This window comes from Chiloscyllium plagiosum, chromosome 4, assembly GCF_004010195.1.
Source record: "Chiloscyllium plagiosum isolate BGI_BamShark_2017 chromosome 4, ASM401019v2, whole genome shotgun sequence".
NCBI classification, from domain to species: Eukaryota; Metazoa; Chordata; class Chondrichthyes; order Orectolobiformes; family Hemiscylliidae; genus Chiloscyllium; species Chiloscyllium plagiosum.
This window is the reverse complement of record NC_057713.1, coordinates 96464570-96491192: the sequence shown is the minus strand read 5'-3', so window position 1 is coordinate 96491192 and position 26623 is coordinate 96464570. Positions and strand designations below refer to the sequence as shown.

Sequence of the window (26623 nt, the reverse complement as noted above, 5' to 3'; positions counted from 1 at the left end):
TGAGGAATAAGAGAATGATCAAAGAAAGAGTAGGGTCGATCAGGGATAGTTTAGGGAACTTGGGTATAGAGTCTGAGAAGGTAAGGGAAGCCCTAAATGAGTTTTTTGCTTCTGTCTTTACTAAAGAAAAGGACCTTGTAGTGAATGAAACCATTGAGTAGCAGGTAAGCATGCTGAAACGGATAGAGATTGAGGAAGCTGATGTGCTGAAAATTTTGACAAACATTAAGATTGACAAGTCGCCAGGGCCAGACCAGATTTGTCCTTGGCTGCTTTGGAAAGCGAGAAATGTGATTGCTTCACCGCTTGCGAAGATCTTTGCATCCTTGCTCTCCACCGGAGTCGTACCTGAGGACTGGAGGGAGGCAAATGTAATTCTTTTCTTCAAGAAAGGAAATAGGGAAATCCCCGGCAATTACAGACCAGTCAGTCTCACGTCTGTTGTCTGCAAGGTGTTAGAAAGGATTCTGAGGAATAGGATTTATGACCATCTGGAAGAGCATGGCTGGATTAAATGCAGTCAGCACGGCTTTGTGAGGGGCAGGTCATGCCTCACGAATCTTATTGAGTTTATTGAGGATGTTACTAGACAAGTTGATGAGAGTCGAGCGGTGGATGTGGTGTATATGGACTTTAGCACGGCATTTGATAAGGTTCCCCATGGTAGGCTCGTTCAGAAAGTCAGGAGGAATGGGATACAGGGAAATTTAGCTGTCTAGATACAGAATTGGCTGGTCGACAGAAGACAGCGAGTGGTAGTGGAAGGAAAGTATTCTGCCTGGAAGTCAATGGTCAGTAGTATTCCACAGGGCTCTGTTCTTGGGCCTCTACTCTTTGTAAGTTTTATTAATAACTAAGATTAGGAGATTTAAGGAAGGGTTATCAAGTTTGCAGATGACACAAAGGTTGGAGGTGTCGTTGACAGTATAGAGGACTGTTGTAGGCTGCAGCGTGACATTGACAGGATGCAGAGATGGGCTGAGAGGTGGCAGATGGAGTTCAACCTGGATAAATGCGAAGTGATGCATTTTGGTAGGTCGAACTTGAAAGTTGAGTACAGGATTAAAGACAGGATTCTTGGCAGTGTGGAGGAACAGCGGGATCTTGGTGTGCAGGTACATAGATCCCTTAAAATTGACACCCAAGTAGACAGGGTTGTTAAGAAAGCAATATGGTGTTTTGGCTTTCATGAACAGGGGGATTGAGTTTAAGAGCCGTGAGATCTTGTTGCAGCTCTGTAAAACTTTGGTTAGACCGCACTTGGAATACTCTGTCCAGTTCCAGTCGCCCTATTATAGGAAAGATGTGGATGCTTTGGAGAGGGTTCCGAGCAGGTTTACCAGGATGCTGCCTGGAATGGAGGGCTTATCTTACGAAGAGAGGTTGACCGAGCTCGGACTTTTTTCATTGAAAAAAGAAGGAATATAGGGGACCTAACTGAGGTGTACAAGATAATGAGAAGCATAGATAGAGTTGATAGCCAGAGACTTTTTCACAGGGCAGAAATTGTTAACACGAGGGGTCATAGTTTTAAGCTGTTTGGTGGAAAGTATAAAAGGGATGTCAGAGGCGGGTTCTTTACGCAGAGAGTTATGACAACATGGAATGCATTGCCAGCAGCAGCTGTGGAAGTGAGGTCATTGGGGATATTTAAGAGACTGCTGGACATGCATATGGTCACAGAAATTTGAGGGTTTGTACATTAGGTTTACCTTACATGAGGATCAATGGTTGGCACAACATTGTGGGCTGAAGGGCCTGTTCTGTTCTATGTTCTATGTTCTAAAAGTGAACATTAAGCAACTATTCACAACTCTAAGCCCCCCTTTCTCTTAACTGCTTATTACCTGCCTCCAACTCTATAACAATATGCTGTTCCAATAAAACATTTAAAATTACATTAACTTAATTTCAAAACCACACAGTGGCTGTTGTTGTCGGTGTCTTTCTTCTTTCGGCTAAAGATGTCCCTGGGTCGCGTCTTTCTTTTTACTGTGAAGATGTTTCACATGAGTAGGTACCTTTGATAGAGAGTGTTTCAAATGGCAGCTGCTCTCTCGATGGCAGGTACTCTGTCTTATTTTCAAACGATCTGCCTTTTTTATACCCCAACATCGGATCATCTCATTAGTTTGAGGTTGGCGAAACAATAAATTCAAACTTGATTAGGTTTTAGTATCCTGAGTCACAATTTAAACTGGTTAAATTTGAATTGTTGTCAAACAGCAATCAACTTAGGTATCTCCTGTGTCTATTTCACATCCAAATGTTACATAATTTTAATTTTCCAGTACACTCTGGGACTGCTAGTTAGTCATATGACAGGTGCTTGTAAGCTCTCAGTGCAAAACATCATTCACGCTGTCTTAAAGGTACAATACGCCTTCAACTTCATAACAATAGGTACCAATTCTCTGGTTTCTTGACTAAAATTGTGTTCAGTTTCAAAACTTGCACTTGTACAATTAATCGCATGACGCCAGGATATTCCAGATTGCTTTACAGTAATGAAATAATTTTGAACTGCAGTCATTGTTGTGTGATTTACACACTGCAAAGCTCCCCAATAATAATATGTTAATGACCAAATAATGTGATCTGGTGATTTTGACTGGGGGACTAAATATTTGCCAGCCTATCAGGATTACCTCCTTTGCTCATTTTCAAAATAGGGCCATTCACCTGTGGGTTTGACATGCCCTCAATTTAATGTTGCATTAGAAAGTTAAGTGCAACACTTACTTTATGATGTTCAAGTGTCTGGTTTGAGGAGCCTTGCTAAAATTCCACATGGAGTGACTAGTTTGAGCTTTGAGTACCATTGGTAGGGACGGATATACTGGTCTTGCAGGGGTGAGTGCAGCAGAGATTTATCAGAAACTGGATTAAAAGGGCTAACTTCGAAGGAAAGGCTGCATAGACCTAGACTTATATTCCCTTGAATATAGATCATGGTATTTAAAATATTAAAGGTTAGATACAGAAATAATGTTTATCTCTGTTAGTGGAAATTAAAAATAAGAGGGCATACATTTTTAATGTGTGCAATTGGTTTTTTTTCTTCTGAATAAAGCTGTCAAGGAATATGAAATTAAGGCAGATAAATATCAGACACCATCTAATTAAATGGTGGAAAAGCTTCTGGGGCTGTATGGACACAGGAACAGTTGTGCTTGTAATGGATAAAAAATGTACATGCTTACAAGAGGAGGGAAATGGATCTAAGTTGTTAGCTTTTTCAAAGAGCTGTCTCTGACATGAAGGGCTGAATGGCTTCTCTGCTGTAGAGTCCTATAATTTTATGAATTTGTGTAAAGGTGAAAAGCCATGCCACCTTTTTCTCCATTAATTCTTTATAATTTGTTGTTTATCAATTCTTTTGGGAATAGTATTCCTGGCCCACCCTAAATCAAGTTAGCAATCTATATCTTTGTTGCCTGGGAGAATAGCACAATCCAGGTAATTGCCATGTTCATGAATGCAATATTTAACTGCTTGTCTTTTTTTTCTCTTTGGTTGAGGAAGCATGTTTGGTTGTGTTAAGTGCATAATAATGCAGCAGTTTCAATTTGCAGCATCTGAAAGAATGGGTGGCAATCCAGAGTGAATCAGGCACTCCAACAAAAAAGAAATGAGATGATTCGAATGATGCATGTTGTGGATGAGGCGATTGAACATCTGGGAGGAACTGTTGAACTAACAGATTTGGGCAATGAGGAGATACAGTATAACTCAACCTGATGAATTCTTTTTTGACCTGAAACATAATGGAAGGAAATTGTTTTTGATCTGTTTAATAGTATAGGTAGAAGATCCTTCATCCGAAATGCTTAGGATCAGCTGTTTTTTGGAATTCGGAATTTTTCGGTTTTCAGAATAGTGAAAGTTTGAAGGTGAAATGTTTTAAAATCTTACTGGAGGAGTAGCCTTCTAAGTAAGAATGTGCTTGGCCATGTCCCTCTCCCCCCCCCTCCCATGTCTCATCTGAGTGAGACGCATTGAGTGGGTGTCGTCTCACGGGCGTTCACAGAGAAACCTCAGGTCAGTCAGTGCTTGGCCACACACCTGTGCGTCCCACCCCCCAACATTGCATCTGAGTGATACGCATCGAGTGGGTGTTGACTTGGGTTAACTGTTTGCTTGCGAAACAACCTTGTTAATGAGAAAAAAACTTTACAAAAAAACCTTCAGATTTTGGAGCTTTTCTGTTTTTGGATGTTCAGATAAAGGATTTTCTACCTGTACTACATTTTTATAAAACTGTAAAGCACATAATTTTCTCCTGTATCTATCTGATTTCAGTCCCATGTATAAGGTGGTATAAAGGTTATATCACTGGAATGGCAATCTACAGTAATGTGGGCTGTACACTCCTGTGAATGAACTGTGACAGGCTTTATTGAACGGAACTATTTACATCGGATGGTAAGAGAGGACATCTTACCCACAGCCCCACGGACCTGGACTACAGTTCATTGTGATCTGATGTCTCTGAAAACATTCCTTTGCACATGCTCAGTAATTATGCAGAGAACAAAGAACAGTACAGAATAGGAGCAGGCCCTTCACCCTAACATGATGCCTTTCTAAACTAAAAGCCTTTTCCCACTACGCAATCCATACACTTCTATTTCCTGCCTACCAATTTTTTTTTTAATTCACTGGAGGGATGTGGACATCACTGGCTGGCCAGCATATATTACCTGTTCCCAGTTGTCATTGAGAAGGTGGTGGTAGTTCACATGTTGTAGATTGACCCACAATGCCTTTAGGGAGTGATTTCCCTTTGGTGAAGTTTTGCCGTGCAAAATACAAATAGTACATACTGCTACTATTGAGCATCAGTGGTGGATGGAGTGGATGCTTATGAATGAGGTGCCCATCAAGTGGGTTGGATTGATGTCAAGCTTCTTGAGTGTTGTTAAAGCTGCACGCATCCAGGCAAGTGGGGAATATTCCATCACACTCTTGACTTGTGCCTTGTAGATAGTGAGCTGGTTTTAGGAAATGAAGAGGTGAGTTATTCAATGCAATATTCCTCGCCTCTGACCTGCTTTTATAACCACAGTGTTTATGTGATGAGTCCAGGTTGAGTTTCTGGTCACTAGTAACCCAGTAACATTGATAGAGGGGGATTGAGTGATGGAACACTACTGAATGCGGTAGTTAGAATATTTCTTATTGGAGATGGTCATTGCCTGGCATTTGTGTGGTCTGAATATTACTTGCCACTTGTCAGCCCAAGTCTAGATATTGTCCAGATCTTGTTGCATTTGAAAATGGACTATTTCAGTGTTTGAGGAGTTGCGAATGGTACTGAACATTGTGCAATCATTAGCAAACATGCCCACTTCTGATCTTATGATGAAGGGAAGGTTATTGATGAAGCTGCTGAAGATAGTTAGGCCTAGAAGATAGAACTGAGGAACTCCTGCAAAGATGTCCTGGAGCTGAGATGACTGATCTCCAACAACAACAACAACCATCTTCTTATGTGACAGGTATGACTCCAAAAATTGGAGAGTTTTCCCCATTTATTTCAGTTTTGTTAGGGGTACTTGATGCCACACTTGCTCGAATGCAGCCTTGATGCTAAGGGCGAACACTCTCACCTCATCTCTGGAATTCAGCTCTTTTTGTCCATCTTTGAACTAAGACTGTAATGAGGTCAGGAGCTGAGTGGTCCTGACAGAACCCAAACTGAGCAACACTGAGCAGGATATTGCTGAGCAGGTGCTGCCTTATAGTACTGTTGATGACACCTTCCATCACTTTACTAATGATTGAGAATAGACTGATGGGGTGGTAATTGATGAGCTTGGATTTGTCTTGCTTATTATGTACAGGACATACCTTAGCAATTTCTCACATTGTTGGGTAGATGCCAGTGTTGTAACTGTACTGTGTGGGATATAAATGAATTAATGTTATTTCTGCAAGTATAAATTCTGATACAGAATAGGAATGAGAAAATACATATTCAGCAAAAAGAAAGCATGAGACATGAATACAGAACAATGGTGGATATATGGGCAAACAGGAAAGCATCTGTTTCCCCCTTACACGGGCTTATCACTGTGGACTCTTCCAAATTTTCTACTAACTCCCGTACAAAAGATGAGGAAGCATATTAATTTCTACCAGTTGTTATAAAGTCTTTAAAATTAATGCTAATATAATGTGACAAATTGGGAGCAATTCCTCTCTCTCACTTCAACCTGAGAGATCAAACAAACAGTCATTCTGACTTGCAGTTGCAATTACAATACCTGTTACTATCATAAGTGAATTTTAAACCAGAGTTTAATTCTTGAATGACTCTTTTATTGTTTCTACTGTAAATACTTTCCATTATTAATTTTCTTAACAGAAAGCATCTATTCAAATTCCACTGATGAAGGTGACATTCAATCATTTTATAACTTTACCAAATCTTTAAATGAAACATGTTTAGATTCCACAAATGACTAGAGGACATAACCACATCTACACTCTACTTTGTAATCTGTCTCTGTCACTCTTTCCTTGATGTTTAAATGTAAGAATTTGTTCAAATTATCTACATTTGCACTTACATTTCAATTGTTTATGTGTCCCTAGCCCTGACCTTGCTTTTATAACTTTCCCTTGTCTCCCTGCTGTGTTGGTGGTCTTTTAGAGGTTGTCTATAGCAATTGTTGCTCCATCTTCCCTGCCATTGAGGGGGGACTCTTCTTACTGCCTATGGTTAGCTGCTCAGAAAAATTCAACTAAATCTCTGCATAGCTGCTCATGGGTTGCATTTCACAGTAGTCATATGGATATGTTTAATATGTAATGATAATTATGCAAAGAGTCTAGATTATTGTGGGATCGTACTTTTCTTTTGATTCTTGCTAAACTACAAATGGTTGTTACTAGATGTCTTTTATCTACGTTTTTCAAAGGTGTTTTCTTATAAAGATGTTGTGTGCTTAAAGCTTCAGACCCCAATTAAATTCCCCTGCCTTTACCCAACAGGACTCTGACCTCCGCATGACCTTTCATTATCTTATCCAGTAACTCTGGATGAAGACCACACATCTGACTGTGAACATCTGTTATATGTAGTTGCTAACCCAATTTGGCCATTTTGCTTAAAAGGCTCCAGGTGACCATCTTGTCAACTTTAGTCATGAACCACTACAACAACGTTCAAATGGAAACAAACTGAATTTTTCCAATCTCTCTGCATAGCTAATACCCTCCAAACCAGACAACATCCTGGTAAACAATTTTTGTACCCTTCCAAAGCCTCCATATCCTTCTGGTATGTGACAATAGAACTGTATACAATATCTTTAAAGTGATGGTATAATTTATTTTACTTTACACAGGGGGTTGGAGTCATTATCCATGATACAAACCCTACTGTGTAGTTGTGGAATTCAGAAATTAAAAGCTTGAGTCAGTAAAATAACCATTTCTGTCATATTAAGGTTAATTCTTAACTGTTTTCCTGAAGTGGTCCTACGAGCCTCTTTGTGATATCAAACTGTCACATTAGAAGAAGTAATTGATAGACAATAATTGTTGACCTTAACGAAGGTCATGCCGTTAATGAATTATGCCTGAGAATGAATCAGAAAATACATTACTGAAAATTCAGTCCCTCAAACTCTTGACCTCTTTCAAGATCTCTGTTAATGTTGCTCAAAACCATCACTGAAGGCAAGGCAGGATGGGCTGAGATGGCTCACATGATTTTCTTTCTCCCTGCATCGATGTTAATGAAGGCATTACCTCCAAAACAGATCAACAACTCATGACCAGGGATCATCCTAATTGTCTAATACTTGTGATGAAGGTGCTCCTTTAACAAGGTTATGTTGTCCTTGACTTTTAGTTTCGGAGAGATCATAAATGACACAGAAAAGTCTGGGGTTGAAGGGCTTTAGGGCCAGATTGATAATAACTAACATGCACTGCCTCGGATAGAAAGCTTTCAACTTGTGATGAAGGTGCTCCTTTAACAAGGTTATGTTGTCCTTGACTTTTAGTTTCGGAGAGATCATAAATGACACAGAAAAGTCTGGGGTTGAAGGGCTTTAGGGCCAGATTGATAATAACTAACATGCACTGCCTCGGATAGAAAGCTTTCAAGTTTAAAAAAACCACAACTTGCACAATGAAAGGGGAGTGGCCAGTTCTCCCCACTCAGCGTTTCTCTGGTTCAGTTTGGTTTGTAAAGTAGAGTGGAAAAAAAACGGCTGGACCCAAACAAGCAGGTCCATGCTGGTACTATCTCTCTGACTTCTCTTCTGTAAGACCCTGTGTTTGATTTCACCTTTTGTGCCAAGGGGTGTTTATGGGGATTGTTGCAAGTATCACTAAGTTGGGATGATCTATTGGGTTTTCGGAGAAATTAAGTTATTTAGTATTATTGTTTGTGTTTCATTCAGTAATATTGTAAATAAATTCTGTTTAAAACTAAATGGTTTGACCAGAAGCATTTCTTGTGAAATATCCACTTTACACCTGCTTAAAACAACTAGCAAAGTTAGGGTCTGGTCTACCTTCTTGAAATGTTTTGAGGGGCTGGCCTGGTCCATAACACATAATATGATAACATAGTACAGGGACTGTTTCAGATGAAGCAGAGAATTACAAATTAGAAACCAAACATATACAGTTGGAGAAAGGTTAAATGTTATGCTGATAACTTAAGATTAAGAAGTGGAAGAAAACACTTGTGGGGCATAAACACTAGCATGAATAAATTAGGTCCAAGCTGCTCATGCTCAAGACTATGTAATTGGTTAACAGTGCACCAATTTTAGTCTCTAGATTTGAGAATTAAGTAATGGTAGAATAAATATTGCTCTTTTGTATGAAAGGCATAATACTTCAGCCCTCGCAATAAAAAAAAGGGCCGCTAAAATTGCAAGTCTATGGAGATAGAACAGTGGAAGTGGATTGATTGGAGTGCTTTGCAGAGACCTCATGGACTGGAAGGGTTGAATTTTATTCTTCCATATCTTAATGACTCTGTTTTGTCGGTTACTGCTTTGCCTTCTGTAATATGTGCTTCCTGTCTGTAGCTTTCTGATGGAAAGATCATTCCATTACCCCCAGTGGTTCTGGGCAAATTGGGAAAAGACCCAAATACAACTACAATTTGCATTTATGGACATGTTGATGTCCAACCTGCAAGAATCGAAGATGGATGGACTACAGATCCATATGTGTTAACAGAGAAGGATGGTCAGTATTGTGAAAGTGTGATAACGTTTAACTCTTACCTCAACTTACATTAGTTTGAGTCACCTTGCTTATTTTTGTATTTCTTCAAGATGACTCAGTGCTTATGTTATTTTCTTCCTCAGAATTATCACCCTCTCACGTCCTTTATCACTGTATTGCTAAACTTGTCCTTTTGCATATCCTCACTTTTCATTGCTCCATCAGTGGCAGTTCTACCTTCACCTGGCTGCACCTTAAGATTTGAAGTTTCCTTCCACCTCGTGATGTCTCTGTCTTCCTTTAAGACCCTCTTTAAAACCTACCTCTTGGATCAAGCTTTTAGACACATGTTCTTATATCTCCTAAAAGTGCAACACATATGATTCAGTAATTTGATAGAAATGTAAAAGATTATTTCTGGTTTAGATAGAGTAGACAAAGAAAATGATTTTGAAAAGTTGGTGTTGAAAGCTAGTCTTAGTATAGGTGTCCATGAAACTATTATTGATTGTCATAAAGATCCTAATGTCCTTTTGAAATAATTTGTCATCTCCACTTCCACCACCCTTGTGTGGAGAGATTTAGGGGACATTATCACTTAGAGTCCTGGAGTCAAAGAGATGTACAGCACGGAAACAAACCCTTTGGTCCAACTTGTCCATGCCGACCAGATATCCCAATCTAATCGAGTCCCATTTGCCAGCACCTGGCCCATATCCCTCCAAACTCTTTCTGTTCACTTACCCATCCAAATGCCTTTTAAATTCTACTACCACTTCACCACTTCCTCTGGCAGCTCATTCCATACATGTACCACCGTCTGCATTATAAGGTTGCCCCTTAGGTCTCTTATATCTTTCCCCTCTCACCCTAAACCTATGCCCTCTAGTTCTGGATGCCCCACCCCAGGGAAAAGACCTTGTCTATTTATCCTATCCATGCCCCTCATGATTTTATAAACCTCTATAAGATTACCCCTCAGCCTCCAATGCTCCAGGGAAAACAGCCACAGCCTATTCAACCTCTCCCTGTAGCTCAAATCTCCAACCCTGGCAACATCCTTGTAAATCTTTTCTGAACCCTTTCAAGTTTCACAACATCTTTCCGATTGGAAGGAGACCAGAATTGCAGGCAATATTCCAATAGTGGCCTAACCAATGTCGTGTACAGGCGCAATATGATCCCCCGACTCCTGTACTCAATACTCTGACCAATAAAAGAAAGCATACCAAACGCCGCCTTCACTATCCTATCTACCTGCGACTCCACTTTCAAGGAGCTATGAACCTGCACTCTAAGGTGTCTTTGTTCAGTAAGACTCCCGAGGGCATTATCATTAAGTTATAAGTCCTGCTAAGATTTGCTTTCCCAAAATGCAGCACCTCACATTTATCGAAACTAAACTCCATCTGCCACACCTCAGCCCATTGGCTCATCTGATCAAGATCTCGTTGTAATCTGAGGTAACCTTCTTTGTTGTCCACTACATTTCCAATTTTGGTGTCATTTGCAAACTTACTAACTATACCTCTTGTGCTCACATCCAAGTCCTTTATATAAATGATGTAAAGTCATGGACCCAGCACCGATCCTTGTGGCACTCCACTGGTCACAGGCCTCCAGTCTGAAAAACAACCTTCGACACCACCTCTGTCTTCTACCTTTGATCCAGTTCTGTATCCAAATGGCTAATTCTCCCTGTATTCCATGAGACCTAACCTTACTAACCAGTCTCCTATGGGGAACCTTGTCGAACCCCTGACTGATGTCCATATAGATCACGTCTATCACTTTGCCCTCATCAATCCTCTTTGTTACTTCTTCAAAAAACTCAACCAAGTTCATGAGACACGATTTCACATGCACAAAGCCATGGTGACTATCCCTAATTAGTCCTTGCCTTCCCAAAGAAATGTGCATCCTGTCTCTCAGGATTCCCTCCAACACCTTGTCCACCACCGACATCAGGCTCACTGGTCAAGAGTTCCCTGGCATGTCCTTACCATCTTTCTTAAAAGGTGGCACCACGTTAGCCAATCTCCAGTCTTCTGGCACCTCACCTGTGACTATCAATGATACAAATATGTTAGCAAGGGGCCCAGCAATCACTTCTCTAGCTTCCCACAGAATTCTAGGGTGCACCTGATCAGGTCTAGGGAATGTATCCACCTTTATGCATTTCAAGACATCCAGAACTTCCTCCTCAGTAATATCGACATTTTTCAAGATGTCACCATCTATTTTCCTACATTCTATATCTTCCATGTCCTTTTCACAGTAAATACATGTGCATCCTGTCTATAATACTCGTTTAGTATCTCCCCTATTTTTGTGGCTCCACACAAAGGCAGCCGTACTGATCTTTGAGGGACCCCATTCTCTCCCCAGTTACCCTTTTGTCCTTAATGTATTTGGATTCTCCTTAACCCTATTTCCCAAAGCCAACTCATGTCCCCTTTTTGCCATCCTGATTTCCCACTTAAGTATACTCATACTGCCTTTATACTCTTCCAATCATTCACTCGATCTATTCTGTCTATACCTGACATATGCTTCCTTTTTCTTAACCAAACCCATAATTTCTCTCATCATCCAGCATCCCCTACACCTACCAACCTTTCCTTTCACCCTAACAGAAATTTGCTACCTCTGGATTCTCGTTATCTCATTTCTGAAAGCTTCCCATTTTCCAGCCGTCCCTTAACCGGTGAACATCTTCCCCCAATCAACTTTTGAAAGTTCTTGCCTAATACCGTCAAAATTGGCCTTCCTCAAGTGTATAACTTCAACTTTTAGACCTGGTCTATCCTCTTCCATCACTATTTTAAAACTAATAGAATTATGGTCGCTGGCCCCAAAGTGCTCCCCCACTGACACCTCAGTCACCTGCCCTGCCTTATTTCCCAAGAGTAGGTCAAATTTTGCACCTTCTCTAGTAGGTACATCCACATACTGAATCAGAAAATTTTCTTGGACACACTTAACAGATTCCTCTCCATCTAAACTCTCAACATTATGGCAGTCCCAGTCTATGTTTGGAAAGTTAAAATCCCCTACCATAATTTTCCTGTTATTCTTACAGATAACTATAATCTCCTTACAAATTTGTTTCTCAATTTCCCACTGGGTATTAGGGTGTCTATAATACAATCCCAATAAGGTGATCCTCCCTTTCTTATTTCTCAGCTCCACCCAAATAAATTCCCTGGATGTATTTCTGGAAACATCCTCCCTCGGTGCAGCTGTAATGCTATCCCTTATCAAAAACTCCACTCCCCCTCCTCTCTTGCCTCCCTTTCTGTCCTTCCTGTAGCATTAGTATCCTGGAACATTAACTGCCAGTCCTGTCCATCCCTGAGCCATGTTTCTGTAATTGCTATGATATCCCAGTCCCATGTTCCTAACCATGCCCTAAGTTCATCTGCCTTCTCTGTTAAGCCGATTGCATTAAAATAAATGCAGTTTAATTTATTTGTCCTGCATTGTTCACTGCTTTTTCCCTGCCTACCCTTAATATTTGACTTGCTTTTTTTTCAACAACACCAGTCTCAGATTGATCTCTTTCCTCACTATCTCCCTGGGTTCTCTTACCCCCCACCTTACTAATTTAAATTCTCCTGGGCAGCTCTAGCAAATCTCTCTGCCAGTATATTTGTCCCCTTCCAATTCAGGTGCAATCTGTTCTTCTTGTTCAGGTCACTTCTACCCCAGAAGAGATTCCAATGATCCAAAAATGTGAGCCCTTCCCCCATACACCAGCTCCTCAGCCAAGGACTTCCTTTTTAAATTCCTACGTAACTCTCTATATTCTCCCTTCAGAATCTCATCCTTTTCCCTTCCTATGTCATAACTTCCAATGTGTACAGTGATCTCCTGCTGGGCCCGCTCCCCCTTGAGAACATTCTGCACCCAGTCTGAGACATCCTTGATCCTGGCATCAGGAAGACAACAACCATTCTGATTTCTCGCTGCTGGCCACAGAAACATCTGTCTGTGCCTCAGACTAGAAAGTCCCCTAACACAATCGATCACTAGGAAGCCGATGTACCCCTCATTGCATTGGAGCCATTCTCGATACCAGAAACTCGACTGTTTGTGCTACATTCCCCTGAGAATCCATCACTCCCTACATTTTCTTGTTGTGTAATAAAATTCTTTCTCATAGCCCACTGCATCTCTTGCCTAAAACGTTAAATCTACATTCTGTAGTTCTTGTACCGTCATTTCTTGAGAACAGTTTTTCTTTTGATAACTCTTCTAAACCTTAGACATCTTTATCAGGTTAGATTGGTCCACCAAATAGCCAACTCAGGAAGAGTGTGCTGAATGACCTGCTATTATGTTGGATCATCCTCTGATTCATGCTGTCATTGCTATGTGGCTTGGTGTCAAACTTGTGACCTTTCATTGCCTCAAAGGTGTTGTATAAATAAATGTTGTTGTTGGTATAGTTGTAATGCAATCTGCTGTCACCAGGTAGTGCAACTTTTGGGTCACCATTTGGAATTTGTTTTCCTGGTTTTAATAGCAATTCTTCTGTTTGAATCTCTTGAAGGCAATCTTTATGGACGTGGATGTTCAGATGACAAAGGACCTATTTTAGCTTGGCTACATGCCATTGAAGCATTTCAAAAACTGAAGCAAGTAGGTAATAGTTACAATAATGTCCTGCATTTATATAAGCCTTGTGAGGAGATACCAGGACAGATGGACAAAAACTTAACCAAAGATATAAGTTTCAAAGAGTGTCTTGTGTATCACTGTACTGGATAATGCCAAAGGTTAGATTATTGATTAGTGTTACCATTCATGATGCAAAACTGGGCTGAAAGCCAACTGAGTTTTAATTATCAAATAGACAGAAAGGTGATCTGCCTTCATACTTTAAATAATTGGTATTAACCAATTTGTAAAGTGTAAAAGTTTGTGATCTCCCATTTTCTAATATCAGCAAGACTCCAAATGAGCAGTCCAACATGCTGCAACAGATTCAAAGGGGATAATGTGGCAGGGGTTTGGTGGGGTGGAAGGGGCCTTGATTTATTGGTGAGGTGCAAATTGAAATTGCTGGGAAGTCTTGAAGTATTCACTGCTCAGCAATATAACTCTGCTTTCATTTCAGGAGCTGCCAGTGAACGTAAATTTTATTTTTGAAGGTATGGAGCAATCTGGATCCAGTGGGCTAAGAAAACTAAGAAAAATGAGACCTTTTTTTTCCAGTGTAGAATTCATTGTTATGTCAGACAGTTCGTGGCTAAGCAAGGAGCCAGTTCTGAGCTATGGAACACGAGGACTGTGCTACTTCAATATGGAGGTACAAATGGAAATTAATCATCTTGATCAACAGAACATACTTTTGATTGTAAACAGTGAATTAATGTCAAGTTGTTTGGGTTAACTAAAGAGCTTTTGATCATTCACTTAAAGTCAAGGGAAATTTTTAAAAAAATACTATGCTTCCATTGTTCATAAATACAAAGACATCCAGAATCATATGGCTCATGCTTTCTTATGCTACATCTCCATCACTGTTGCCATGTCAAACTCCAAGGCCTCTCATCCTGGAGAAGCAATGTCAAGACTGTCGTCTTCACCTTCAAATCCCTCAGAAGCCTCATTTCTTCCCACCTCCACAGCTGTCTTTTCCTTAAGCTTGCACTAATCCTCCCATCACCAGTCACCTCCTCATTGCCCATTACCTATACTACACTGTCTACACATGTTCTTCCAGCTAATTTTCTATCTCTCTTGGCCTTCATCACTCCATGTTATTGTTGTATATTGTATGGAGATTATGTCTATATGGAGAAGACCAAGTCTCTGTTCCCTTAAAGAGAGAAAGTTTAGAGGTGATCCAATAGTCTTTAGATTACAAATGTTGTTCATCATGCACTCTCATACTTATTCTACTTCAGGGAATGCAAAACTAAAGGCTGTCTATAAAAGATAGTCACCAACAAATCAAATAGGGAATTTAGACTAAATTCCTTTATCAAGAGAATAATGATAAAATAAAACTTGCTATCACACGGAGTGTTGAAGCATATAGCATTTAGCAGGAGCCAAGTTAAGCACAAAAGAGAAAAAGAAATAAAGGGTCATGCTTATTGAGTGACATATGGGAAGGTGGGAGGATGTGCTACTGGAGTACAATTGCTGGCATAAATTGATTGAGCTCGATTGTCTGTTTTTGTGCTGTAGACTCTATACAATTCTATGTTGATTTGGAAAACATTGTATATCCTGTACAATATCTGTCCCGCAGGTAGAAGGTGCAAATCAAGATTTGCACTCTGGTTCATATGGGAGAACAGTACATGAGGCAATGACTGACTTGATAGCTCTCTTGGGTAAGAATTAATTTTATTTATGATCAAAGTGAGGGTGTAAGGTTTTCAGACAAAGAGTTTGACCAGTTAGAAGTTGAAAACACAACAATGTGCCTTTAACTTTCGGCTGATGGAATGTAAAGTTGTGCAAGTTATGCTAAAGTTATATAAAACTCTGACCAGACTTCATCCAGAGCAGAATGATCAGTTTTGGACTTGACATCCCAGCAGACTTACAGTTGGACTGAAAGGGGTAAATTATACAGATAGATTGCATAGACAAGATTTACCTTGAGTGTAGAAGAGGAAGAGGTGATTTTATTGGTGTGTTTAATATCATTAAAAGGATCAATAGTTAGAGAGATGAGAAAAGTCCAGATTAAGGCAGGGTAACCTCAGAATTAGAACCATGTCATTAAGGGGTGCTATCATGAAACACTCCTTTACACAAAGAGTAGTGAAAATTTGAAACTCTGAATACTAAAAGCATTCAGAGTTCCAAATTCCATAAATACACCACCCTCTGCATGGAAACGTTGCCCTTAGGTCTCTTTTAAATCTTTCCCCTTTCAACTTAAACCTATGTCCTATAGTTTTGGACCCACTTACCCTTGGGAAAAGACATTAACTATTTAGCCTATCCATGCCCCTCATGATTTTATAAACCTCATAGGGTCACCCCTTCAGCCTCCAATACTCCAGAAAAAATTGTTCCAGCCTATTCAGCCTCTCCCCGTAGCTCAAGTGCTCCAACCCTGGCAACATCATTGTAAATCTTTTCAAGTTTAACAACATCCATCCTATAAGAGGAAGACCAGAATTGAATGGAATATTCCAAACATGGCTTCACCAATGTCATATACAGCTGTAACATGAACTCCCAACTCCTATACTCAATACTCTGACCAATAAAGGCAAGCATACTCAACAACTTCTTCACTACCCTGTCTACCTGTGACTCCACTGTCAAGGAACTACAAACCCACACTCCAAGGTCTCTTTGTTCGGTAAAACTCCCTCGGACCTTACCACTAAGTGTATAAGTTCTGTCTTGATTTACCCTACCAAAATGTAGCACCTCATATTTATCTAAATTAAACTCCATCTGCCACTCCTTGGCCCATCTGATCAAGATCCCATTGTACTCTGAGGTAACTTTCTTCGCTGTCCACTATGCCACCAATTTTGGTGTCATCTGCAAATTTACTAACCATACCTCCTATATTCACTTCCAAATCATTTATATAAATGACAAAAAGCAGTGGACCTAGCACTGATCCCTGTGGCACACTGCTGCTCACACTATTGAATCTGAAAAGCAACCCTCCCCCACCACCCTCTGTCTCCTACCTTTGAGCAAAGTTTGTATCCAAATGGCTAGTCACTGGACTTGAAACATGAACTCTGCTTTCTCTTCCCAGATGTTACCAGACCTCTGAGTTTCTTCAGCAATTTTTGTTTGTGTAATGGGATTGATGGGTTAATTCTACCAAGTAGGCACAATGGGCTGAATTGCCTCCTTCTCTGCTGTGCTATTCTATGATTCCACATTGCCATTGAACTGACGATGGTATTAAATTATTACCTTTGGACTCTGTCTTTAATTTGTGTGCTTTCATCATGGTCGAAAGGTAGGAGAAGGAAAACTATGCTGAATCTTGTGAATTTAAGAAAGCATGTTAATTCATTTGAACCATTTCAGGTAAGGTTTGTGACAGTAATACCTAGAAAGGGCAGTGTGACTTTATTAGGAAAGCTTGTATTTTCTGGAGTTTAGAAGAGTAAGAGGTGACTTGATTGAAACATATTAGATATTGAGGGGTCATGATGGAGTACATGAGGGAAGGATATTTACTCTTCTCGGAAAATTTAGAACTAATGGGTCTCTGTTTAAAAATAATATGTCATCTATTTAAGGCAGCGATGTGGAGATTATTTTTTCCCCGCAGAGTTTTGAGAATCTTAGGAATGCGTTCCCTGAAAAGATGATGAAAGCAGATTCTTTGAATATTTTTAAGACACGGGTAGATAGATTCTTGGTCAGCATGAGGATGAAACGTTATCAGGAATAGGTGAGAATCAGATCAGCCATGATCTTATTTAATGGCTTAGCAGGTCAAGGGGCTAAGTGGACTATTCTGGCTCCTATTTTATATATTCATATCTTTATATTATAAATCTTACACAGAAATTAATAATAAATATCTGGCAAAAATTGTGTGCTCGTACTGGGCTAAAATGTTTCATGAACAGGTTAGGAAAGCAGGTGATAGATGCAGGTTAGTTTTGGAAGATGAGAATGTACATTTAAGGGAAGAGACTGGACAAACAGAAGATTATAGCATTTCAAAGATTTATTTCCTTGAAGGTTTATTTCCTGTGCAGGTGGACAAAACATTTAAAAAATCATAATATGTGAATTTACAAATAGAGATGTAAACCTATAAGAGGTAATAAACAATATATTTGAACGGTCACAGTTAATGTCCTGCGTGTCACTTTAGAAGTTCCAGTGTAACAAGTAGATGAGAGCAAAAGAGTGTGCTGAGCCTCAATACACCAGGGAGAAACCAATCCTGGATGATCATAGCCAGAGGAGAGACTTAGTACATTGGAACTACTTCCACAGCTATATTTTAAATTATGAATGATTTGGACAGAGTGAGAAGGGGATGAGCATTTCTGTTGTTCAGTGGATCACTGGACGTGATCAGTTTAATTACAAACATCAGTCTTGAGAGAAATTTATAACTTTTGATGGATGGATGGATATATATTTTGAAGTGGATGGGAATAGGCTATTTAGTCCCTTGAGTTGAGAGTGTGGTGCTGGAAAAGCACAGCACGTCAGGCAGCATATGAGGAGCAGGGGAATCAACGTTTCGGGAAGCCCTTTTAGCCCCTTGAGCTTTTTCTGCCATTCAGTATTTGCTCTTCTGTCTCAACTCCATTTTCCTTCCTTATCTGCATATTCCTGTATTCCCTTAATGTCCAGAATATATTGAATGTATGGATACAGAGTAGGGGAGTGGAATGATTTAAGTTTCGAGACTTTGCAGTCATGATGAGCTGAAGAAAGACTCGCTGTTCTATAAACTATTATGATTTTAAATTCATTAATCCAATTTCAGACAGTCTTGTGAATTCATCTGGTCATATTCTGATTCCTGGCATCGATTCAGATGTTGTGCCCCTAACAGATGAGGAACGTCTTCTGTATGAACCAATTGAATTTAATCTTGAAGCCTTCAAGCATTCTATTGGTACAACAGAACTCCTTCATAAAACCAAGGTATTTGTAATATTAAAAATATCTGTCAACTCAAAGTCTTTGGAAACATTAATAAAATACAAACATTGAGTTAGTTTTGGGTGAATGTCATTTCTCTAATTTGGCCATTTGTAGATCAGTGGGTGGAAATCTCGCCTCTGAATCAAAAGATCATGGGCTTGAGTTCAACTCAGACAGTTAATTAAAAATCCTAGGCTAACATTACAGATGTCAGTACTGAGGTACAACACTGCTGCCTGTCTTTCCACTGAGATATTAAACTGAAGCCTTGTCTGCCCTTTCTAGTGAATGTAAAAGATCTGTTATTTTGAAGAAGATCAGGAAAATTCTCCCCATTGTCCTCAACCAAAATTATGTGGTCACATTATGTGGTCATTAACACACTTATTTATAGCAGTCAATTTGCACAAAGCAGATTCTTATGTTCCCTACATTAGAAAAGTGACTAATTTCAAAATTACTTTGTTGGCTGTGGAGTTATTTGTAATATTCTGAGGTCATAAAAGGTGCTGCATAAATATAAGCTCTCTTAAATTTTGACAATATTCTCAAATCATGCAGCACAAGTTGTTTCAGTCATGAACTCCATATGTAGTGGAGTCCAAAGCTTGTGCAGATTGGGCATAGTTCCTGTATTAATATGTTCTAATATGACTTGGTGCCAAATTTGTCAGATTATCACTGTGAAATACCTTTTGTTTCACTGTGTTAAAGGAGCTTTATAAATGCAAGTTGCAATAATGGCTTGGACAGAGTAGATGTTGGGAAGATGTTTTCATTGGTAGGAGAGACTAGGACCCAAAGGCACAGCCTTAGAGTAAAAGGAAGACCTTTTAGAATGGAGATAAGGAGAAACTTCTTCAGCCAGAGAGTGGTGAATTTATAGAATTCATTGCCACAGAAGACTTTTGAGGTCACGTCATTGACTATATTTAAGACTGAGGTAGATAGGTTCTTGAGAGTAAAAGGAAGACCTTTTAGAATGGAGATAAGGAGAAACTTCTTCAGCCAGAGAGTGGTGAATTTATGGAATTCATTGCCACAGAAGACTTTTGAGGTCAGGTCATTGACTATATTTAAGACTGAGGTAGATAGGTTCTTGAGTATCAAGAGGATCAAGGGTTACAGGGAGAAAGTGGGAGAATGGGGTTGAGAAACTTATCAACCATGATTGAATGACAGAGCAGACTCGATGGTCTGAGAGGCCTAATTTCTGCTCCTATGTCTTATGGTCTTGTGGTCTAATTGCTGCTGCTGAGCAAAGTGGGCCATTGGAGTCCTAAGGACAGTATTTTTAATAACTCTTTGTGTTATCTTACGTAGGTGGATGTTCTCCTTCACCTGGCGATTTCCATCACTTTCTATTCATGGGATTGAAGGAGCTTTTTCAGGATCAGGAACTAAAACTGTTATCCCAGCCAAAGTGAAGGGAAAATTCTCCATACGCTTAGTGCCAAACATGGATCCTGAAAAGCTGAGAAATCAGGTAAAATATTGATCAGGAATGTTGATTTATCTTCAGCAAGAATTGAAGAGGAAATTCTATCCAAGTTGCATCTGGGAAAGTGGAAATAGAAAGGAGGAGATGAGAGAGTGGAGGAGGAGGAGGCAGAAATTTTAAAAAAGGTGTAATGAATATTATAAATTGTGACTTCAGTTTATAAATTTAACAGGTTTTATTTGCAATGCTTTCAAAATGTTTATTATATGCTTCAACTATGTGTTCTGCTCTGTTTTGCTTTTCTGAGTCCATATCTAGGCTTAACCATCAAGCACAGTGAGCAACAATAGTAAACAGATTTGCATAATCAAAATTGAACAATTGAATACCACAACAAAGAGACAAATCAAAGCATGAAACATTTTTAATCCATGTCTGTGTTGCATTTATATCTGCCCCAGCAAGAAGACCTTCCTCAGTTGCATTGCAGCAATATGTATGTCTATTCCCTTTCCTCAGAATACATCACCAGTTCTGTTATCATTCCCTGATGGTTGAATTTGCCATCTTAGCAAGGTTGCCAGTTTTTCACTGAGGCTGCATTTTATTATAATTTTGAAGGTCTATGTTTATTGGTTCAAGTTTTTGATCTCCTTCCATTCATGGTAACAACTTCAGCTTGTAACTCTAACACCTCAAGTAGAATTGTTGCCTGCTTGGAATATTCTAATGACTTCTTTCCCTCCTCTAACCTAGGATGTGGGGCAGCAAAATTGTGTTCCTTCATACAATCCATGCAATCTGAGAGTTCAGATAGCATTCAATTATAGAAAAATTATGTCCTAAAACAAAACGCTTGGCCCAATAAGTCCAAGTTAGTAGTTACGTTGTACATGAACATCCCCCAACCGTTTCCATCTTGCCCTATCAATGTATTCCTCTAGTAATTTCTCCTTCATGTACTTAACCCCCTTCCCTATCTTGCCTCAATGTCAGGGGAGAAGATGTGGCATAGTAATGCCACTGGACTAGTAAACCAGAGGCATAGTCTATAATGCTGCTGGGACATGGGTTTAATTCCTACAATAGCAGATAATGGAATTTAAATTAAATTAATAAAAATCTGTCAGAAAAAGCTAGTTTCAGTTCTGGTACCATTCTGTTTTTACCCTATCTGTCTGTATGTATGTCCGTGAAAACCAACACAGAACAGAGTCCCATGTGTGATCTAACTAACAAATTCACCAATTTTAAATTCGACTCCACTGGTACTGAACTGTGAGTGCTTGTTATACTACTTAAAACCATTTTGTGGCCTTGGTAACGTGTGATACTAGTTTGTTGATCTCAGTTACCAATGAGATATTGTGTTGTGATGGACTATTGTAGCTTACAGTGTTGCTGTTTTTGTTGATAATTTATTCAAATACTCTTTATAGGTGAAGACATATCTTAATGGAGTGTTTGCAGAACGTAGAAGTCCCAACGAACTACGAGTCACTTTACAATCTGGATCAAAAGCTTGGCTTGCTGATGTCACTGACAAACAATATAATGCAGGACAAAGAGCCATCAGAAAAAGTTAGTGAATATATGGTGAATTGTAAGTAATAAAATGTGAAATCTTACAGAATCTGTTGCTGAGTCATGAAGCAACAGTCAAACCACATCTCTGCTCTTGTAAGTGCAATTAAAGCCACAGCCATATCCACTATTCAAGGGGAATTTTACCTCTATGTCCAGGCCAATGTTTATCCTTCCAGAGGTACCACTAAATATATGCTCATTTTTTTATGCAGTCAGTGATCATGAATGCAGAAATTAGGAGCAGGTTTGCGATTAGGATCTGGTCCACACTGGCTGAAAGTATGGTGCAGGCAGACTTTTTATTTATTCAGCCATGATTGAATGGTAGAGCAGACTCAGTGGGCTGAATGGCCTAATTTCTGCTCCTATGTCTTATGGTTTTACGGTCTAATTACTGGTGCTGAGCATACAGAGACATTGCTAGACCAGCATTTGTCACCCATCCCAGACGGTAGTTCAGAGTCAACCATGCTACTGTAGGTCTGGAGTCACATGTAGGCCAGACCAGGTAAGGATGGCAGTTTCCCTCCCTAAAGACATTAGTGAACCAGAAGGATTTTTCCATTAATCGACAATGGTCATCATTGGACTCTTAATTCAGGAGAAAGTGAGGACTGCAGATGCTGGAGATCAGAGCTGAAAATGTGTTGCTGGAAAAGCGCAGCAGGTCAGGCAGCATCCAAGGAACAGGAGAATCGATGTTTCGGGCATAAGCCCTTCTTCAGGATTCCTGAAGAATGCTGCCTGATTTGCTCCGCTTTTCCAGCAACACATTTTCAGCTCTTAATTCAGGGTTTTGTTAAATGTGAATTCCACCATCTGCCTTGGTGAGATTCAAACCTGAGTCTCCAGAACATGACCTGGGTCTCTTGATTAACAGTCCAACAATAATATAACTAGACCATCACATAACTGTGGTTTTTAAAAGTTAATTGGTTAATTATTTTAAAAGAGACCGATTCAGGGCCCTTGGGAAAAGGCTGGTGGAGTGGGATCAGCTGGGTTACTCTCGCAGAGAGTCACCCCAGCCAAAGTGGGCTGATGGTCGAACGGCACTTTTATCATTTTACCATTCTATGATTCTACGATATTTGTGGAAGCTTACTGTCTACAAATGCATTGCCGTTTATCCCCACATCATGGTGGTGACTACACTTCAGCAAAACAGCACTTCAGGGCATTTTACTAGGTTAGTGGTGTTTTATGAATGCAATTTGTTGTTCTTGTAAACCATTAAACAAAATTGCATGTGTCAATTTGTATTGTGCAATTACCTACAGAGCACAAACAAACGTGTTCCTGGGACTGAACAGATTGATTCAATCCTGATTTCCCTTATGTTTCATGTGATTCAAAAGAGGATTTTTGAATGATTCTGAAGAATGGAATGAAAATTACACTGGCAGTGTTAGCTCTAGTTCAAGGCGTATTCTTACGTGATAGTTTTTCTATGACCACATCCATTGAGAGAGTGCTGTGCCATTATTTGGAGTTATTTTGTATGCAAATATAAAAGAACAAAAGAAAGAACCTGCATTTCTATTGCACCTTTTTATAATCTCACTTACAATCTCACAAAGTTCCAAATACTTCGCAGCCATTTAAACGTAGTCACCATTCTATTATAGGAAGTTCAGCAGCCCCAACTTTCACACAGCAGGCTTCCAAAAATACCAATTTGATAATTGCCAGGTCTTTCAAATAGTGACTAGAGGATTTTTACATTACCTTTAGTGGGTCTTTGTTTAATGTGTCACTCACAAAACAGCACATTTAACAGTGCAGCATTCTCTCTGTACTTACTGTATTATGAGTATCAGCCGAGATATTATGTTTAAGGCTCTGCAGCAGGATTTGAGCCTCCAACCTTTATAACTCAAGAGGCAAGAGTGTGACTGATTGATCCATAGCTGACACTATCAATAAAATCACGGTACTGGCTGTAGTGCTACCATTGTGTTGCAAGACCTGGTTGATCATTTGTTGTATTTTTAAACCACAATGGCAACCCCATTAAACTTTTCTGTTTAATTCATGCTTGCATAAAACACTAATACTAAGTAAAGTAGATTTCATAAATAGTTAACTATTGCTCACTTTGCACTTATTTTTGTTGTTGCTAAGTTTTTGGAATTGAAGCTGACCTGATCCGTGCAGGTGGAACGATTCCCATTGCCAGAACATTCCAACATACAATGCAGAAAAGTGTGCTGATGCTGCCAATTGGTGGAACTGACGATGGTATACATTCTCAGAATGAGAAACTCAGCAGGTAAAACATACATAATTATATATAATGGACCACATAGAAACATGCCATTTGACCCAACTAGTGCTGGTGTTAACACTGTCTATCATAAAGGGGAGATAACTGAACACTTAAAAACAAAGCTCAATTTACTAGTGTCAGCTCAATTACATGAAGGGCAAGTCGTACTTTGAGGAAGTAAGCAGCAAGGTGGATAATGGGGATCTGGTGGATGTGGTATATCTAGATTTCCGAAGGCATTTGACAAGGTGCCACATGAAAGGCTGATCCAGAAGGTTCAATCCCAAGGATTATGGGTGGAGTACTTGCCTGGATAGAGGATTAGCTGACTGACAGGAAGCAGGGAGTCAGGATAAATGGTCCTTCTCTGGATGGCGAACTGTACCTGGTAGGGTGCTGCAGGGTTCAGGTTTCAACTCTCAACTCATTGTAATCTGTGATCTGCAAAACAGGGACAGAGTGCAACGTAGTTAAATTCGTGGATGATACCTAGAGTAAGTGGGAAGGCAAGCTGTGATGTGGAGTTCCCTGATTGGGGATTTTAATCAGACATCCTGACACTCTGACAGTGAGATCAACATCAAGGAGTTTCCATGTGTAAATAAAGGGTGACTTGGCGATGAGATACTGTGGCAATGCAGAGGAATCTGGGTGTCCTTGTCCTTGTTCATGAATTGTGGAAAGTGGGTATATAGTTGCAGCACATAATAAGAAAGAGAAATGGAATCTTGGCATTTATTGCAAAAGGACTGGATTATCAAAGTAAAGAAGTGTTGTCACAATTATATAAGGCATTGATGAGATCACACCTGGAGCACTGTGTCCAGTTTTGGTGTCCTCACTTGAGGAAGGTTGTAGTGGCACTGGAGCAGTTCAGTGGAAATTCATCAGATTGATTCCAGGGCTGAAAGGGCTGTCATAGATAGAGTAGTTGAATAACTTGGGCTTGCATGAGTTGGAGTTCAGCAAAATGAGAGGTGGGTGTGGAATCTGTTTGAGGTATATAAAATACTAAAGGGGATTGATAAGGTGCATGTTGAATGGATGTTCCCCTTTCTGGAACAGCTTTAAACAAGAGGTCATAGATATAGAGTGAGAGGAGATAGGTTCAAAACTGACATGAGAAGAAACCACTTCTTTCAGAAGGTTCTGAATCTGTGGGATTCAGTGCCCCAGAATGCATTGGAGGCAGAATCAATCAACCGATTCAAGAAAAATATGTTTCTGATAAAAAGTGGGTTAGCGAGCTATGGGAAGCAGACATGAAAGTGGAGTTGAGACCAGGATAAGATCAGCCATGATCATGTTGAATGGCGGAGTGGGCTCGAAGGGCTGAATTATTTACTCTTGCTTTTAATTCCTCATGTTCTTCTCTTCACTCCACTCAAGTTTCCTCTGATTAATTCACTCCACTTCATCTCAATCTATCATCATATTCTATTCCCTTTTCTCTGAAATATTTTCATCTTGGTTCCCTTTCAACACACTTAAGCTATTTGTCTCAACCAATCTATAGTTTTCTAATGTCTGTTTGTATGATGTTACATTTTTCCTCAGTATTACTTTAGTAATGGCACTCATTCTTAGCTGCTAATATGATATTACAAAAAGTCTTTGAACCAGTTTTAAAAACAATATCATGTGGAATGTGTCATCTGAAAGACTGGTACAGGAGTAGTGATGTCTTGCTGCAACTATACAGGACATTGGTAAGAGCACACCTAGAATATTGTTTGCAGGTTTGGTCTCCTTATCTGAGGAAGGATATTTTAGTTATTGAGAGAGTGCAAAGAAGGTTTACTAGACTGATTCCGGGGATGGTTGGACTGACCTACAGGCAGAGATTGGATTGGTTAGGACTACATTCATTAGAAGAATCAGAGGAGGGTCTCTTGCAAGCCAATAAAATTCCAACAGAATTAGACATGGGAGATACAGGAATTATGTTCTTGATGACTAAGGAGTCCAGGACCATGGGTCATGGTTTAAGGATAAGTGGGTAGGCCTTTAAGGACAAAGGTGAGGAAGTTCTCAACAGATATTGGTTGGCCTCTAGAACACGGACATTTACTATAAACCGACCGACTCCCACAGCTATCTACACTACACCTCCTCCCACCCTGCCCCCTGTAAAAATGCCATCTCGTATTCCCATTTCCTTTGTCTCCGCCGCATCTACTCCCAGGAGGACCAGTTCCAATACCGTACAACCCAAATGGCCTCTTCTTCAAAGACCGCAATTTCCCCCCAGACGTGATCGACAATGCCCTCCACCGCATCTCCTCCACTTCCCGCTCCTCTGCCCTTGAGCCCAGCTCCTCCAATTGCCACCAGGACAGAACTCCACTGGTCCTCACCTACTACCCCACCAACCTCCATATACATCGTATCATCCATCGTCATTTCCGCCACCTCCAAACGGACCCCACTACCAGGGATATATTTCCCTCCCCTCCCCTATCAGCGTTCCGAAAAGACCATTCCCTCCGTGACTCCCTCGTCAG

The 26623-nt window shown here is 39.9% G+C and overlaps 1 pseudogene; it reads left to right on the top strand.

The window, feature by feature from the left end:
• Window positions 1-26623, top strand: part of LOC122549217 — a 44604-nt pseudogene that overhangs the window by 11365 nt on the left and 6616 nt on the right.